The sequence below is a fragment of the Sminthopsis crassicaudata genome, chromosome 1 (genome assembly GCF_048593235.1).
Source record: "Sminthopsis crassicaudata isolate SCR6 chromosome 1, ASM4859323v1, whole genome shotgun sequence".
NCBI classification, from domain to species: Eukaryota; Metazoa; Chordata; class Mammalia; order Dasyuromorphia; family Dasyuridae; genus Sminthopsis; species Sminthopsis crassicaudata.
Window position 1 is genome coordinate 211423245 of NC_133617.1, and position 18412 is coordinate 211441656.

The 18412-nt window shown below is 34.4% G+C and overlaps 1 long non-coding RNA gene across 1 annotated transcript in view; it reads right to left on the reverse strand.

Annotated features, from left to right (window-relative positions):
* The window catches only part of LOC141553632 (uncharacterized), a 176867-nt gene that overhangs the window by 136789 nt on the left and 21666 nt on the right, over positions 1-18412 (reverse strand). The window lies entirely within an intron of this gene.

The following is an 18412-nucleotide window of genomic DNA, read 5'->3' on the forward strand; positions in this document are numbered from 1 at the left end:
TTGAATGTTTATATTTAGTTTGGAAAGGAGAGGTCTATGATCAGTCCAACATTCTGTGCCACATGATCTTCTTGTATCCTATTTGTTTTTTCTCCTTACTATCATATAGTGCATTAAATGGCAGTATTTTTCTGTGAAGGTGTATCCATGAGGTTTAATTGTGTTTAACTAAATGGAAGACTATATTTATCATGAGAAGATAATGAGATGCACAAGTCTTCAGAAGTAAGTAATTGTTGCTGTTGCTATTTCCAATTATTCCTCTCAAGAATTCCCTACTATGTCTGGTAGACATAGAGTAGGCTAGAGCCTAATCTAGCATTAAAGTCACACAGATTTACAAACTTGTTCTCTCTTGATCCATTGGTATAGAGAGTCTTCAGGTCTTCATAAAATATTTCTTTGACTTTTTCAGGGTTCATCATAGTGAGGACATAGTCACTGATGATAGTGCCATGGTGTTTGCAATGAATGACCTTGACATCTTCAATGTCTAATCAAATGTTCCACAGACCCTGCTTCAGTTATCTTCATGGCCACTGGAATAAATTGTTCTCATTTTCTCATTTCACCAAGAGAAAAGTTCACATGCTCATGATACCTCTAAATTACAGGTTTGAAATCCCTCTCTGTTACACTCAGCCTAGTTTAGCCTGTCTGACAAAATGGTATGTGTAGCTATTTTGTGGCCATTGCCAAATTAAAACTTTGAGCCAGAGGTAAAAATGAGGTGTAACAAGTAGATATCAAAGTTGGAAAATAGTACTGAAAAGGGCTTAGAAGCCCTCACACCAGAGGACTATTCTTCCCTGAACACACTTCACCCCACTAATATGACTAGGGTGCTCCCCTACTAATTATTGGTTGATATTAATTCAAAAATTAAAAATATTTTATTACTGGTCATATTTAAGAAAAATTATTATAAAAGCCATCAATGTGATTTCATATTCTCCTAAAAGTATACATTGAGTCCAGAGAAAATGGGTCACCCAATAGATCAAAAATGTCAAAAGAGTAACACCGCAACTGATTGGATAGAAGTTTTTTTTTTTTTCCTTTTGGGTAAATCTCATGAAATGATTTTGGTATTTGGGTAATTTATTGCTGAGCCTGAGATTGAATACTCTTTCATAATTCAGATTCTGCATTTTTGCTGGATTTCATTTGTCTTTGGCTGCTGATACAGATAAAATGTTGGCCATTGTTGGTCTGGAGATGTTGCCAGGATATCTATGGAAATTCTTACATTTTTTTCAAATTCATAAAGTAATCCTCTGGGGAAGAGGGAGTCAAGAGATTTCTTAATCACTGGCCTTGAAGTGATTCCCTCAATCTGTTTGGTGGAAATATTACTAACACTGAACAGCCAGATACTACAATGCCTAGATTTCATTCACTCTAGCATGTTATTTTACCAAAAACTCATACACGAATCTCTTTAGAAAGTTCGACCTTACTTTCCCCCCCTCAAAATATGTCCATTTGCATTTATTCAGCTATTTATTTTTTATTTGTTTATTTTTGCAAGGTAATTGGGGTTAATTGAGTGGCAAGGATTACATAGTAAGTGTTAAATGTCTAAGGATGCATTTGAACTCAGGTCCTCCTTATTTTAGGATTATTTCTCTATCTACTATGCTGTCTAGCTACCCCATTAATATTTAATATTAATATTTGCACACATATTTACTAAAAGTAGGTGATAGGAGATAGAGGCCTTCCACCTAAGTTGAGGAAGACCCATAGTGTATTGGAAAGTGAAAAAAGAGAGATCTTTCGAAGGGATAAAAAGGTCCCTTTTAGTCAGAGGAGAAAAAAAAAAATCCAGCAAAACAAAAATAAAACTCCAGATAGACAATTGCATAGAGGAAATCTCAATTCACTTAATATGTAGAGTTGTCTTATTTCCCTCACTGACCTGGTCAGACACTGGAATGCCTAGAGCTCAAACTGGCTTATTATTTTAACCATGATACAATAGCCATAACTTAATCTTTTCTGATAATCCCTAATGTATAGAGTCCCCTTCTTTTATCCAATGGTTTTCACTCCTTCCAAACTGATTAAGGACAATTTTTCATAGGTTACCTAAATAATAGCAATATATTAGTTATTATTATAATCAATTACAGTAATTAGGATTGTTATATTAATTAATTTAATAGAGGTGTTGTTACCAGATAAACACATAGGGTGCTACAGCTTTTGCTTTTATTTTAAGTAGCATGAGTTGATTGATTAATTGGCTGTTTCTGTTTTACATTTCCTTTTACAGATATATAAAACAATTATTGCTTTTATCAGGTCAGCTCAAAAGTGGGTATCAAGGAAGGAAGAATTCTAGAATTCTAAGAAGTGGAAATGAGCAGGGAGAGTTTTACATATATTGGATAGACCCTGTGTGAATGCATGAAGATAGAAATTTGTTTATGGGAAAAAAATAAACAAAACAATGTGGCTAGAATGCAGAATTATTGAGGGGGAGTAATCTGTAATCATATGTAAAAGTTAGGTTTGGAAACAGATTATGAACCACTTAAAATATCACAGATTTTGTTTTAATACTAGAAATAATAATGAAACCTTGGAGCATGAAGTAGGGGAGTGACATGTTTTGATATGGTTAAAATTATGCCAATTTGATATGTTTTGATACATGGTATGATATATGGCATTTTGACAACTATGCTGTATGAATTAGAATTAGAAATTATATTAGAGAGGGGGAACAATTAAGAAACTATTGACATTTTCCTTTTGAGAAGTGAACATGGCTTAAAAAAGGGAATTCCTCATGTAGGTAGTAGAAGGGGTAAAGCATATATATATATATATATATATATATATATATATATATATATATATATATATATATATATATATATATATATGTATATAAAACTTCTAGTTCTTTGTGAATCCCTTTTGTTTTTGGAAGTAATGATTTGCTAAGTAGTTGAAAATGGTTAGACATGCTCAGAAATTATATAAATTGCATACATTATTCCATTATCGATAGAACCACAGATATAATTTTTAATGTTTTATTCAGGACTTGTTTTCAGAAACTCATCAAAAATGAAGGCTTTTCAGTTTCAAGAAGGCATGACATAGAAGAATGTTTCAAGAATCTTTAATAGCAGTGGTTACATTTTCCAATCTCTCCCAAATTATGAACAGTAATATTGATTTAATCAACTTGCATCACAATGCAGAATATTCTCAGCAAGGTGTACTACCAGTATAGAGAATGACCTATATATCTAGACATATAGAAAAAAAAAAGGAGAGAAAGTATAAACTGCAAAGAAGCAAAGATAGATAGTCATGAATATAATCACTTATATATGCTTTCTTGAAATATATGCAAATATATTGTTACATATGTTGATTCTGATATCTTCTGCACATATAATTTTTAAATTTTTCCTTTTCTATTTTTCTAATTTTTTCTATGTGGTTTTAAATTCTTTTTTAAAAATTAAAAACAATAGCTATATGACAGACTTTCAGTGCCAAGATGGTAGAGTAAGGAAGGAAACCTATGAAGCTTTGATAAATTTTCCTCCAAATGACTTGAAAAATATTTCACAATTTATATAGGAGCAGAAAAAAGCAGCTTATTAGAATGGCAGGAAACGTCTATCTGCTGAAATGGGAAGGTTCAAGAGTAGCAGCTGCAGCCAGCCTCACAGCAAGGGGCCTGCAGGAAGGCTCCTAGCCTGGGACAATCCAATATTGAGATCCCTGCCTCCCTGTAAGTTAGCAGGCCCCAAACAAGTGAATAATCTGTATAGCACTGCAAGATGCTACATCTGAGACCCCATCCCTAACACAAGCCCCCACCAATTTGACCATGGCTGACCCGTAATGAAGCCCCACCATTTAGCTGGCCAGAAGCAAGACTCCTGATTTGGGCTTGCCATAGAGAGACCCTGTTTCCATAGCAACACAATAGCAGGGTTGTTCCCCTGGGACAGAACAGCAAAGAGATTCCTTCTCAATGACCTGCTAGCAGAGAGGCCCTGTTTCCATAGCAAGCCAGCAATAGGGACTCATTCATAGGGTAGACCAGCAACAAGAACTTTCTCCAGCCATCATCAAAAATATTCTGTTATAGCAACTCTGCAGCAAATCCTTATCCTGAGACAAGCAAGCAGTTAAACCCCCATATCCAGGGGAGACCAACAGGGAGATCTCCTACTCCATCATAAGCCAAACAGAAAACCTATCCTCCAGTTAAAGCAGGAAGCTAAGGCCTGAACTCCAAGTAAAGAATCTGGGCACTAGAACATTTTTTAAAATGGTTTTCAATAAATATATTTTTTAATTAAAAACAACAATAGCTATATGGGAGACTTTCAGTGCCAAGATGGTGGAGTAAGGACAGCAGCACCAGAGCCCAATTCTCAGGTAAAATACTAAGTCACATAAAAGACAAAAAAATAAACAAAACACACACATACACACACACACACACATATACACAAGAAAGAATAATTTGATAATAGGAAATACTATGGTGACAGGGAAAATCAAGGCATGAGCTTAGAAGAGGTCAAAATAGTTACATATGAAGTTTCAAAGAATAATGTAATTTGTTCTCAGCTCCTTACCCACCACCCAAAAAAAGAAAATCCTGAAAAAGTTCAAGTAGGATTTTTAAAAGCAAATTAGAGAATTAGAGTCATAAAAAAGTCAATAACATCTTAAAAAAATTACAACGTTATTAAAGAAAATCGCTCCCTAAAAATAAAATTGGTAAAGAATCAAGTAGAAAGAAAAGCCAAAAAGAAACAAACAAATATTGTGAAAAACAGAAGTAAAATATGTGAAATGAAAGAAGAGGTGGGGGGATGAAAAAAAGAAAAAGATAAAATAGAGGGAAATGGCAGGGAGGGGAGTTAATGGAGTAAAGTCAGGAAGCTGCTTGAGCTCTCCTACTTTCCCGAACCTCTGAATAGAGTCTGATGGAATGAAACCTTTCTTCACCTCAAGATAGACTGAAAAAAACTTTAAGAAAGGTCAGTCACACTGTTAAAAGGTTGTTCAGGCCAGCTAAAATAGATGCTGGGAAAGTCAATAAAAGGATCTTAATCACAGCAAATCAATAACTAAGCTCAAAGCCAAGGCTGAGCTGCACAGGAAGCCTGGGACAACACCATTTTTACCCCAGGAGCAGAGTTCAACCTTAAAAGTTAGAAAAGAGGAAATACCAAAGAAAGGGAAAGAAAATGAGCAAGAAACAGAAAAGAAGCTTGGCCATAGAAAGCCACTATGGTGACAGGGAAGACCAAAACACCAACCCAGAAGAGAATAGAACGTTCACAGAAGAAATTTCAAAAAGGGAAAAAAATAGTCTTGAGCGCATGAAGCTTCTTGGAAATGCTCATAAAAGACTTTCACAGGCAAATAAGAGAGGTAGAAGAAAAATGAGAAAGGAAATCAGTGGGTATGCAGAAGAAAGAAAAGAAAACAGTTTGAAAAAACAGAAGGAAAAACTCTTCAGTTCTTCAATCTTCAAATCAACCAAATATTCAAATAACTTCTTAAAAATAGAATTAAACAAATAAAAAAGAGATACAAAAGATAACTGAAAAAAAATCACACATTAAAAACAAGAACAGGACAAATGAAAGCTAAAGACTTTGTCAGACATCAAGAATTAGTCAAACATACTGATACATCATTGGTGGAATTGTGAATACATCCAGACATTCTGTAGAGCAATTTGGAACTATGCTCAAAGAGTTATCAAACTGTGCATACCCACTGATCCAGTAGTGTTACTAGTGGGCTTGTATCGCAAAGATATTTTAAAGAAGAGAAAGGGACCTGTATGTGCGAGAATGTTTGTGGCAGCCCTTTTTGTAGTGGCCAGAAACTGATAACTGAGTGGATGCCCAACAACTGGAAAATGGCTGAATAAATTGTGATATATGAATGTTAAGGAATATTATTGTTCAGTAAGTAATGACCAGCGGGATGATTTCAGAAAGGCCTGGAGAGACATACATGAATTGATGCTGAGTGAAATGAGCAAGACCAGGAAATCGTTGAATACTTCAACAATACTATATGATGATCAATTCTGATGGATGTGGCCATTTTCAACAATGAGATGAACCAAATCACTTCCAATAGAGCAGTAATGAACTGAACCACCTACACCCAGCAAAAGAACTCAGGGAGATGACTATGAACCACTACATATAATTCCCAATCCCTCTATTTTTGTCCACCTGCATTTTTTATTTCCTTCACAGGTTAATTGTACACTATCTCAAAGTCCTATTCTTTTTGCACAGCAAAATAATTGTTTGCAAATGTATACATACATTTTATTTAACTTATCCTTTAAAATATTTAACATGTATTGGTCAACCTGCCATCTGGGGGAAGTGGTGAGGGAAAGGAGGGGAAAAGTTGGAAGAAAAGATTTGGCAACTGTCAATGCTGAAAAAGTATCTATGCATAAAATTTTGTAAATAAATTTTTAAAAAAGAATTAGTCAAACAAACTAAAAAGAATTGGCAAGACAGACGATTTAGAAAATAGATCCAGAAGAGACAATTTAAAAATTATTGGCTTATGTGAAAGTCATAACCAAAAAAATATAAAAGTGCCTGGATAGCATTCTACAAGAAATCATTAAGGAAAACTGCCCCCAAATTCTAGAAACATAAGAGGAATTACTTATTAAAAGAATCCATTAATTACCTTTGGAAATAAATCCCACAAGGAAAACCCCAAGGAACATTGTTATGAAATTCTAGAACTACAATCTCAAGGAAAAATATTGCAATTCAAATAGACTGTCATGATTATGGAGGATCTAGCAACTTCTAAAAGAAAGGATTGGAGGGCCTGGAATACCATGTTACGGAAGGCAAAGGACCTGGGGTTACAGTGAAGAATTAACTTACCCCGTAAGAGTGAGCATCATCTTTCAGGGAAGTCAAAGGAGCCTCAATTGACTTTCAATTATTTTTATTGAAAAAAATAGAACTAAACAGAAAATTTAATCTTCAAACACCATTAGGAAGAGAAGCATAGAAAGGTAATCAATGGAAAATATATACTATTTAAAAGTTGAATGGTTTATGTCCCTAGATGGCAAAATGATATGTGAAATTCTTTTTTTTTTTTTTTAATTTGGAATTTTTTTTCACAGAATATATGCATGAGTAATTTTTTTTATAATATTATGCCTTGTATTCATTTTTTAAAATTATCCCCCCCTCCCTCCATTCCCTCCACCTGATGACAGGCAATCCCATACATTTTACATGTGTTACAGTAAAACCTAGATACAATATATGTGTGTAAATACCATTTTCTTGTTGCACATTAAGTATTAGATTCCGAAGGTATGAGTAACCTGGGTAGATAGACAGTAGTGCTAACAATTTACATTCACTTCCCAGTGTTCCATCTCTGGGTGTAGTTATTTCTGTCCATCATTGATCAACTGGAAGTGAGTTGGATCTTCTTTATGTTGAAGATATCCACTTCCATCATAATATATCTTCATACAGCACTGAAGTGTACAGCGATCTTCTGGTTCTATTCATTTCACTCAGCATCAGTTGAAGTAAGTCTCTCCAAGCCTCTCTGTATTCCTCCTGCTGGTCATTTCTTACAGAACAATAGTATTCCATACCTTCATATACCATAATTTACCCAACTATTCTCCAATTGATGGGCATCCATTCAACTTCCAGTTTCTAGCTACAACAAAAAGAACTGCAACAAACATTTTGGCACATACAGGTCCCTTTCCCTGTAGTATTTCTTTCGTATATAAGCCCAGTAGTAGTACGGCTGGGTCAAAGGGTATGCACAGTTTGATAACTTTTTGGGCATAGTTCCAAATTGCTCTCCAGAATGGCTGGATTCTTTCACAACTCCACCAACAATGCATCAGTGTCCCAGTTTTCCCACATCCCCTCCAACATTCATCATTATTTGTTCCTGTCATCTTAGCCAATCTGACAGGTGTGTAGAGGTATCTCAGAGTTGTATTAATTTGAATTTCTCTAATCAGTAGACCACCTTCCTCTGACTTTTTTTTCATTAGTTCCCTTGCAATTCTCGACCTTTTATTCTTCCATATGAATTTTGTTGTTATTTTTTCTAGGTCATTAAAATAGTTTCTTGGGGGTCTGATTGGTATAGCATTAAATAAATAGATTAGTTTGGGGAGTATTGTCATCTTTATTATATTCGCTCGGCCTATCCAAGAGCACTGAAGGTCTTTCCAATTATTTAAATCTGACTTTATTTTTGTGGCAAGTGTTTTGTAATTTTTCTCATATAATTCCTGACTATTCTTTGGTAGATGGATTCCCAAAAACTTTATACTCTCAACATTTGTTTGGAATGGAATTTCTCTTTGTATCTCTTGCTGTTGCATTTTGTTGGTGATATATAAGAATGCTGAGGATTTATGTGGATTTATTTTGTATCCTGCCACTTGGCTAAAATTCTGAATTATTTCTAATAGCTTTTTAGCAGAGTCTTTGGGGTTCTCTAAGTATACCATCATGTCATCTGCAAAGAGTGATAGTTTGATTTCCTCATTTCCTACTCTAATTCCTTGAATCTCTTTCTTGGCTCTTATTGCCAAGGCTAGAGTTTCTAGTACTATAGTAAATAGTAATGGTGAGAGTGGGCAACCTTGTTTCACTCCTGATCTTACTGGGAAAGGTTGCAGTTTATTTCTATTGCATATTATGCTTACTGAAGGTCTTAAATATATGCTCCTGATTATTCTAAGGAATAATCCATTTATTCCTATACTCTCAAGAGTTTTTAGTAGGAATGGATGTTGGATTTTGTCAAATGCTTTTTCTGCATCTATTGAGATGATCATATGTTTTTTATTAATTTGATTATTGATATGGTCAATGATACTAATAGTTTACTTAATATTAAACCAGCCCTGCATTCCTGGTATGAATCCTACTTGATCATAGTGTATTATCCTGGGGATGATTTTCTGAAGTCTTTTGGCTAATATCTTATTTAAGATTTTAGCATCAATATTCGTTAAGGAAATTGATCTATAATTTTCTTTCTCAGTTTTCGATCGACCTGGTTTAGGTATCAGTACCATGTCTGTGTCATAAAAGGAGTTTGGTAGGACTCTTTCATCCCCTATTTTTTCAAATAGTTTATATAGCATTGGGGCTAATTGTTCTTTAAATGTTTGGTAGAATTCACATGTGAATCCATCTGGTCCTGGGGATTTTTTCCTGGGGAGTTGATTAATAGCTTGTTCTATTTCTTTTTCCTAAATAGGACTATTTAAGCAATTTATTAACTCCTCTGTTAATCTAGAGAGCCTATATTTTTGGAGGAAGTCATCCATTTCACTTAAGTTATCAAACTTATTGGCATAAAGTTGCACAAAGTAACTCCTTATTATTTCTCTAATTTCCTCTTCATTGGTGGAAAGATCCCCCTTTTCATTTGTAAGACTAACAATTTGATTTTCCTCTTTCTTTTTTCTGATCAGATTTACCAACTCTTGTTTTTATTTATTAATTCAATAGTTTTTTTTTACTTTCAATATTATTGATTTCTCCTTTTAATTTTTGTATTTCGAGTTTAATTTTTGGTTGGGGGTTTTTAATTTGGTCTTTTTCTAACCTTTTAAGTTGTAAGCCCAATTCGTTAATCTTCTCTTTCTCTATTTTCTTCAAATAAGCTTCTAAAGATATAAAAATTCCCCTTATTACCGCTTTAGTTGCATCCCACAGATTTTGGTATGATGTCTCATCATTGTCATTATCTTGGGTGAAATTATTGTTTCTATAATTTGCTCTTTCACCCAGTCATTCTTTAAGATGAGATTATTCAGTTTCCAATTACTTTTCCCCTAACTTTTTACTGAATGTAGCTTTTATTGCATTGTGGTCTGAGAAGAAGGCATTTATTATTTCTGCCTTCCTACATTTAATTTTGAGATCTTTATGTCCTAATATATGGTCAATTTTTGTGTAGGATCCATGAACTGCTGAGAAGAAAGTATATTCCTTTCTATTGCCATTCAGTTTTTTCCAAAGGTCTATCATACCTAGTTTTTCTAATGTTTTATTTACTTTTTTTAATTTCTTTCTTGTTTGTTTTGTGGTTTGATTTGTCTAAATCTGAGAGTGTAAGGTTGAGATCTCCCACTATTATATTTTTACTGTCTATTTCTTCTTGCAACTCTCTTAACTTTTCCTTTAGAAAGTTAGATGCTATACCACTTGGTGCATATATCTTTAGTATCGTTATGGCTTCAGTATTTATGCTACCTTTTAGCAGGATATAGTTTCCTTCCTTATCTCTTTTAATTAGATCAACTTCTGCTTTTTCTTGATCTGAGATAAGGATAGCCACCCCTACTTTTTTCGATTTACCTGAAGCATAATAGATTTTGCTGCAACCTTTCACCTTTACTCTATATGTATCTCCCTGCTTTAAGTGTGTTTCCTGTAAACAACTTATTGTAGGGTTCTGATTTTTGATCCAGTCTGCTATCCGTCTCCATTTGATGGGAGCGTTCATCCCCTTCACATTTACAGTTAAAATTATTAATTCTGTATTTCTTGCCATCATATTATCCCCAGATTATGCTTTTTCCCTTGATCCCCCTGAACCCCTTCCCCAATATTTAATTTATAGACCCCCCTTGTGACGTGCAGCCCTCCCTTTTTTTTTTAGTATCCCTCCCCCCTCCCTCCAAGTCCCTTCCCTTATTCTCCTTTTCCTTTTCCCTTTTCCTCTCCCCAATTTTAATGAAAAACAAATATGACAATTATTTACTCTTTGAGCCTCTTCTGATAAGAGCAAGATTTACACAACGATTCTCCCCCTCACTAAATTCCCTCAGATATGGTGTACTTTCTATGCCTCTTCCTGGGATGTAGTTTCCCTCTTTTTATCACTCCCTCCCCTTTTTCTGATACTACCCCCTTCCCTTCCTTTTTTTTTTCTTTTATATCAGTAAAATCATATTATCCATGCGTACTTTCTATATACCCACAACAGAGATATAGTTCTCAAGGGTTCTGTGTACCTTTTTCTATTTCTCTTCAGTCTTGTGGATGTAGAGCAAATTTTTTGTTTAAGTCTGGTTTTTTTCTTAGAAACATATGGAATTCCTCTATTTCATTGAATGACCATCTTCTTCCATGGAAAAAGATGCTAAACTTAGCTGGGTAGTTTATTCTTGGTTGCAATCCTTGATCTTTTGCCTTTTGGAATATCAGGTTCCAGGCCCTTCTATCTTTTAATGTGGAGGCAGCCAGATCTTGTGTGACCCTTATTGTGGCACATTGGTTTTTAAATTGTTTTTTTCTAGCTGTTTGCAGGATTTTCTCCTTTGTGTGGTAATTCTGCAGCTTAGCCATAATATTCTGTGGTGTTCTTTTTTTAGGGTCTATTTCAGAAGGAGTTCGATGAATTCTTTCAACATCTACTTTCCCCTCTGTTTCTATTATCTCTGGACAGTTCTCTTTGATAATTTCCTGTAAGATAGAATCTAGGCTCTTTTTTTGGTCATAGTTTTAGGGAAGTCCAATTATCCGCAGATTATCTCTCCTAGATCTATTTTCCAGGTGTATAGATTTTCCCTGTAAGTATTTGACGTTATTCTCCAGCTTTTCATTTTATTTATTTTTTTTTTTTTGTTTTGTTTTGTTTGACTGATTCTTGGGTTCTCAATGAATCATTCATTTCTATTTGTTCCATGCTGAATTTTCAGGAGTTATTTTCTTCATTCACAGTTTTTAGTTCTTTTTGTAAATGCCCAATTTCGTTTCTAAATCAGTTACTTTGCTCTATTGAATTTTTTTCCATTTCCCTATTTTTTTTTTTTTTTGAGAATTATTTTCTTTTTCCAATTCAGAAATCCTATTTTCTTGGGACTTTTTTATCTTCTCCAATTCAGAAATCCTATTTTCTTGAGACTTTTTTATCTTCTCCAATTCAGAAATCCTATTTTCTTGAGACTTTTTTATCTTTTCCAATTCATAAATCCTACTTTCCTGTGAATTTTTTACCTTTTGTAATTCACTAATTTTGTTTCCCTGCATCTCCTGTGAATTCTTTATTTTTTCCAACTCCAATTTCAGAACATTATTATTCTCTATCATAGCTTCTCTTTCCTTTCCCCATTTTTCTTCAAACTCTCTTAACTTTTTAATAGTTTCTTCAAGGAGAGAGTTATGTGATGGGGGGCAGGAATAGTTCCCCTTTAGGTTGTTATCTGCTGACTCTCTGCTGTTAACTTCCTCGGGGTTGGATACCCGCTCTTTCTCTGTAGAAGGAATCTATGGTTTTTTGGGGCTTCTTCCTCATACTTAAAAAATCTTTTGGGGTCCGTCCCTGGGGTAGGAAATTATTTATTTATTTCTTTATCAGCTTCCTCCCAGACGGGATGGATGCAGCAGCCCCTGTGCCTCAGCTAAGAGAGAGCTCTGGGAGAGAGTTCCCCACCCCCTCCCTGGAAGTGCCTCAAAGGTGATTAGCACTGCTGTGATTTGAGGGCGCTGTGTTTTAGTGGCTTCCCTGAGGTTTGAGACTGAACAGTAAAGGCGACTCAAAGCCTAACCTATGTGTCCCAGTGGGGCGTGGATGTCTGCAGCAGGTGACGTGAAAAGCCCCTGTGCTCAAACTGGAAGTGTCTGCCAGAAACTGTGGTCCCTATTTCAAAGGTTCTGCTTCTCTGGGACTTCCGTTCCACAGCCTCCAGCTGAGCCAGGCACTATGAGTTACTGCCCCACCCACTTTTCAATCTCTTAACTACCCCCAGGTGAAAGCCTGGATTGCCTATGTCGGCCACACCCACCAGTGCAGAGATCTGCTGAGTCACCCCCGGGATCCGGGAAGATCCAATCTGGTTTTAAATTTTAAAGTTGCTTGATTTCTCTTCTGAACTGCTGTATTATAAGCAGAGAAGAGCGAACAGCCTGTTCCAGATTCTTCTATGGCAGTGGCTTCTCTGATCCCAGAGCACTCCCCAGCGGGAATGGCGCAGTGTGCCACTACCCTACCATCTATGTTGGCCTCTCTTCTTCCTCCCCTGGGAGCTGATCTTTCCTGTTGAAACTCCAGATTCTCTTCAGCTGGTAAGTCGTGCTTCCAGTCCTTGTGGATTCTATCAGTCCAGCGCTATTTCTGAGGCTGATTAAATCTAGTTGGTTGTGAGGGAAGAAAGGAGCTTACACAGTTGCATGTATCTTCTCCGCCATCTTTATAGGTAATTTTTTACAACATTATCTCTTGCACTCATATCTATTCCAAATTTTCCCTCCTTCCCTCCACCCCCTCCCCTAAATGGCAGGCAGTCTCATATATGTTAAATGTGTTATAGTATATCCTAGATACAATATATGTGTGTAGAACCGAATTTCTAGTTGAGCAGGAAGAATTGGAATCAGAAGGTAAAAATAACCTGGGAAGAAAAACAAAAGCGCCAACAGTTTACACTCATTTCCCAGTGTTACTTCTCTGGGTATAGCTGAGTCTCTCCATCAATTGGAACTGAATTAGATCTTCTCTTTGTTGAAGATATCCATTTCCATCAGAATATATCCTCATACAGTATCGTTGTTGATGTGTATATTGATCTCCTGGTTCTGCTCATTTTCTACAGTGGTAATTATCAAAACATTTTGGTACACGCTAATAAATGAAGTGGTGAATTAGTGGAATAGATTAAGTACAGAATATAATAAATGAGTAGTATACGGAAATCTAAAAATTCAAGGTTTTTGGAACAAAAGCTTAATATTTGACCCCCCCCCAAAAAAAAAAAATAAAACAAAACTTTCTGGTGAAACTGAAAACAGTAAAGCATAAACTAGGTATAGAAACATGTTACATTATATACTAAGATAAAATCAAATAGATGCATGATTCTCCCCCAAAAAAAGTGATATCCTAAGCTAATTAAGAGAACATGGCATAGTTTCTCTTTCAGATGCTTTATATGTAGTAAAGGATATAGGAACAAAGGAAATAGAGAGAGCATTACAAAATGCAAAGCACATTTTTGATTATATAAAATTAATGTTTTTGCACAAACAAAACCAATGCAACCAAGATTATAATGAGAGTAGGAAACTGGGGAAAATTCTTGCAACAAGAATCTTTGACAATGACATAATTTCAAAAATATATGTATATGTAAATTTATAAAAGTGCAAGTCAATCCCCAATTGATAGTCAAAGGATGTGTACAGACCAAAAAAAAAAAAAAAAAAAAAAAAAAAAAAAAAAAAAAAAAAAAAAAAATCAAACCTATGTATGGTTATAAGAAATTTTTAAAAAATCACTACTGATTAAAGAAATAGACATTAAAACAACTCCACCTTCCCATCTAATACCTATGAAATTGACTAACATAAAAAAAAAAGAAAAAAGAAAGGAAAAAAGAAATTGTTGGATGTTAGAGGAAATATAAGAAAGCTAGGACACTATAGCATTTTCAGGGAATTAGTATTAGATCCAGTCATTCTGAAGAACAGTTTGCTACTATGCTCAAAGGGCTATAAAATTACGAATATTCTTTAATCCAGTAATATTACTGTTAGATCTATCTCCCAAAAAGGGTGTGTGTGTGTGTGTGTGTGTGTGTGTGTGTGTGTGTGTGTGTGCTGGGGGAAGGTTTGTATGGGAGAGTATAAAGAACTGGAAATCAAAGGAATGATCAGCAATTGTGAATGGCTAATGAGACAGATTATAATGGAATGTCATTGTGTTATAAAAAATAAAAATGAAAAGAAGTATGATTTCAGAAAAACCTGGAAAGATTTATATGAACTTCATTTCTAGAGACCAAAACTTACGATTTTCACTTTCTTTTATTTCTCTGCATCATTTTAATCTTTTTGTAGAAGAAGAAGAAGAAGAAGAAGAAGAAGAAGAAGAAGAAGAAGAAGAAGAAGAAGAAGAAGAAGAAGAAGAAGAAAAACAAGAAGAAGATGAAGAAGAAGAAGAAGAAGAAGAAGAAGAAGAAGAAGAAGAAGAAGAAGAAGAAGAAGAAGAAGAAGAAGAAGAAGAAGAAGAAGAAGAAAAACAAGAAGAAGATGAATATGGAAATGGTTCTACATGTATAACCTATATATGATCTCTTGTGTACTGGGGGAGGGGGAGGGGGTGGAGGAGGAGGGAGAGAGAAACAAAGTAAAGGATAGAATTTGAAACTCAAAACTTTATTTTTTTTAAAAACCCACTTCTGGCTATCAAATACCAAAATTAGAACTATCTCTCAATCAAACAGAAATGTCAAATAATATGTATTTTTAAGTACCAACTGTGTTCCAGGCTATTAAGTACTAGAGATTCAAAGCAAAATAATCTCTATTCTCAAGAATTTCACGGTCTGATGGCACTGAACAGGGGAAAAAAACATTCAAAGGTTTCAAACATTTCAAGAAAAAAGCTATGTACAGGATAAATTGGAGATGATCAACAGATGGAAGACATTTAAACTAAGAACAACTAAAAAAGGCTTCCATTGCATGGTAGATGGGACTTGGAGGAAGCCAAAAGAAATAGATGAGTATGAAAAATGTTTCAGACAATGAGAAAAAACAAAATTCCAGGAATAAGGAGATGAAATATCTTATGTTAGAAACAGCAAGAGGAACAATGCTACTTGTTTGCAGAGTATATGGAGGAATGAAAAACTAGAAGAAAGAGCAGCCAGGATGTAAAGGAATTTGAACACCAAATAAAAAATCTTATTTTTGATCCTGGCAGCTACTGGAATTTATTGGACAAGTATGACATGGTGAGAACTGAACTTTAAGATAACTTTGATAGTTGAGTGGAAAATGGCCTAGAGTAGTTAGAGGCTTGTGGCAGGGAAATAATTAGAAGATTGTTAAAGTAGTTTAAGTATAAAGTGATGACAGCCTTCAAAAAAGTGTTTCCTCACTGTGGCTAAGGCATTCAAGCTTGTACATCGCCAACATTAACCTTCTCTCTCCTCTCAAGAGAAATATATAGTATAAAATGCCAAGTCCTTCACAAAGTCTTTCATTTTGAAAAGCAGAAAGTAGATTTCCATCTTACTGTAATTTGCATATGTAGCTCTGCCTGATTTCAACTCCAAACAATAAGATACTCACATTCTAGATGCTTCAGGTTCCCCCTCTCCCTTTCTTATCTATTTTTGTATATTTTCTTCACATATAAGAGTGAAAACTCCTTGAGAATAGGTAATCACACACACACACACACACACACACACACACACACACATATATATATATACACATATATATACATATATATACATATATATACATATATATACATATTACTTTATTTATTATTATTTTATTACTAAGTAAAAACTTACTATGAAGCATGCATTGTATTAAGTGCTAGACATATATATTAAAATCTACACCTTCCCACAAAGTTTCTTCATGAAAGAGAGAAATATGGGATGATGTTTAGTTTGGATGCATGAATTAAACAATGGTTTTTGTGGCTGAGGGAGACATGAGCATGTTTATAGGCAGTAGGGAAGCAATCAATGAACAAGGATAAATTGAAAATGAGTGAAATAGTGGCTGTGATAGAGGGAGTAATCAGCTGGAGAACATGAGATGTTACTTGTGTATGTAGAGGTATTTTCCTTGATAAGAAGGAGAGTCAATCTTCATTTGAAACAGGGAGAAAGGAAAAATAGTGGCAGAAAGCATCTAGGAAATTTTTTGACATTAAAAATAGGAAAAAAGAGAGAGCTCTCTGCAATGGCTTTTTTTTTTTTTTTTTTTTTTTGGAAATTGTGAGGATAATTTCAAGACAGGAACCATGAAAATGAGGAGTCATATAAAGGGCTGGAACTGAATGAAACAATGATTTAATTAAGTTAATATAAAAGAATTGTCTTGAAGCAACCTGAGCACAATTGAATTTATGTAAAGTAAGTTTGTAGTGCACCCAACAAGTCCCTCAACTATTCCAATGAAATCATAGATCTATATAAATCAAAGGACTGCATAAACTATTGTTTTGTTTCTCAGATAGTCCTATTTTACATGTAGGAGAGGCAGAATATCTAATGAAATCTATCTAATTAATAAACTGATTTTTAAAATTAAATTTTGCATTAGGGCTTGGCATAAAGTTTTTTGTTTGTTTGTTTGTTCTTGTTTTATTCTTTTTTGTTGTTGTTGTTCCTGTTGGGCAAAAGCATAGAGATGTCTACTCTAAGGAGTAGTTAAACACATCTCAGGTGCAGGTGAAGAAATCAGTATTTCTTTCTGTACCCAAAAGGTCCATTAGCTATTTGGAATTTAGTGATGGAGAAAAAATACATAGTAAAAGCACAAGAGGGGAAAAAATCCATATGGCTTTGTTGCCTGTTATGTGAAGACACTGCCAGAAGTGAGTACCCTCTTGGTGTAGGTACCAATTGGTATCAGTGGGGTGATGAGAAAGCTGTGCTACTATACTTAGTGCTTTTCTATTACATACAACAAAGGCACTATCTTCATGGTCTCATTTCTTTTGTGTTTGGGTTAATGTTTTGAACAATGTATGCTAGATAGCACATAATGATTCTCAATTAATTTTGTTACACGTTTTAAATCAGCTTTCAATGCACTAAAGCAGGTGATGAAAATCTGTTATTTACAAAGTAATTATTAATTTAAGAATAACTAAAGGAGGAGTTTCATAGAAACTTAAATGGAAATGGTTGTTTAAGATCTATTAAGAGGCATATACTTGACCTTAAACATGTATGATTTGGGTTGAGGAAAATATGCGGAAATGATGTGACTCACCATAAACTAACTTTATTCTAAAAGGACATTGTCAAACAGCAATGCACATGACATTTGAAACAATGTAATTCTGGTATTAAACTAAGATTTTCTGTGTGGAAAAGACATGACCTCAAATAAAGTCAGACAAGGAAAAGGCATTTATGAGCACAGTGATTGCAGTGTCGCCAATGCTCTATTTCTCCCAAGCTGTACTCAAGTATGTTTAGTTCATACTTTTAAAAATATTTTTCTTAGAAAAAACAGAAAAGTTGACCAAAAATGAATAGACTAAGGGGTAAAACTATAATATCAAAGTATTAAAAGGAAATCAGTTAATCCTTATTAATTCAAATTTCATTAGATAGCAAGTTGGGATCATTTGGACAAGGGAAAGTTTGAAATCTTCCTTGACATTATCTCTAGGGAAAACATTTGCTAAAAAATAGACAATATTAATAAGGTTTCCTGGGGATCCTTCAAGGTAAGAAAAATTATTTTTTAAGCAATGAGCCATCAATTCATTTTTTAAAAAAATTGATGTTAGCTAATTTTTTCTATATTCATTAAAACTTGTTCTTATGGATTTAAAAGGCCCAGGCAATAACAACCACAATACATTAATATTA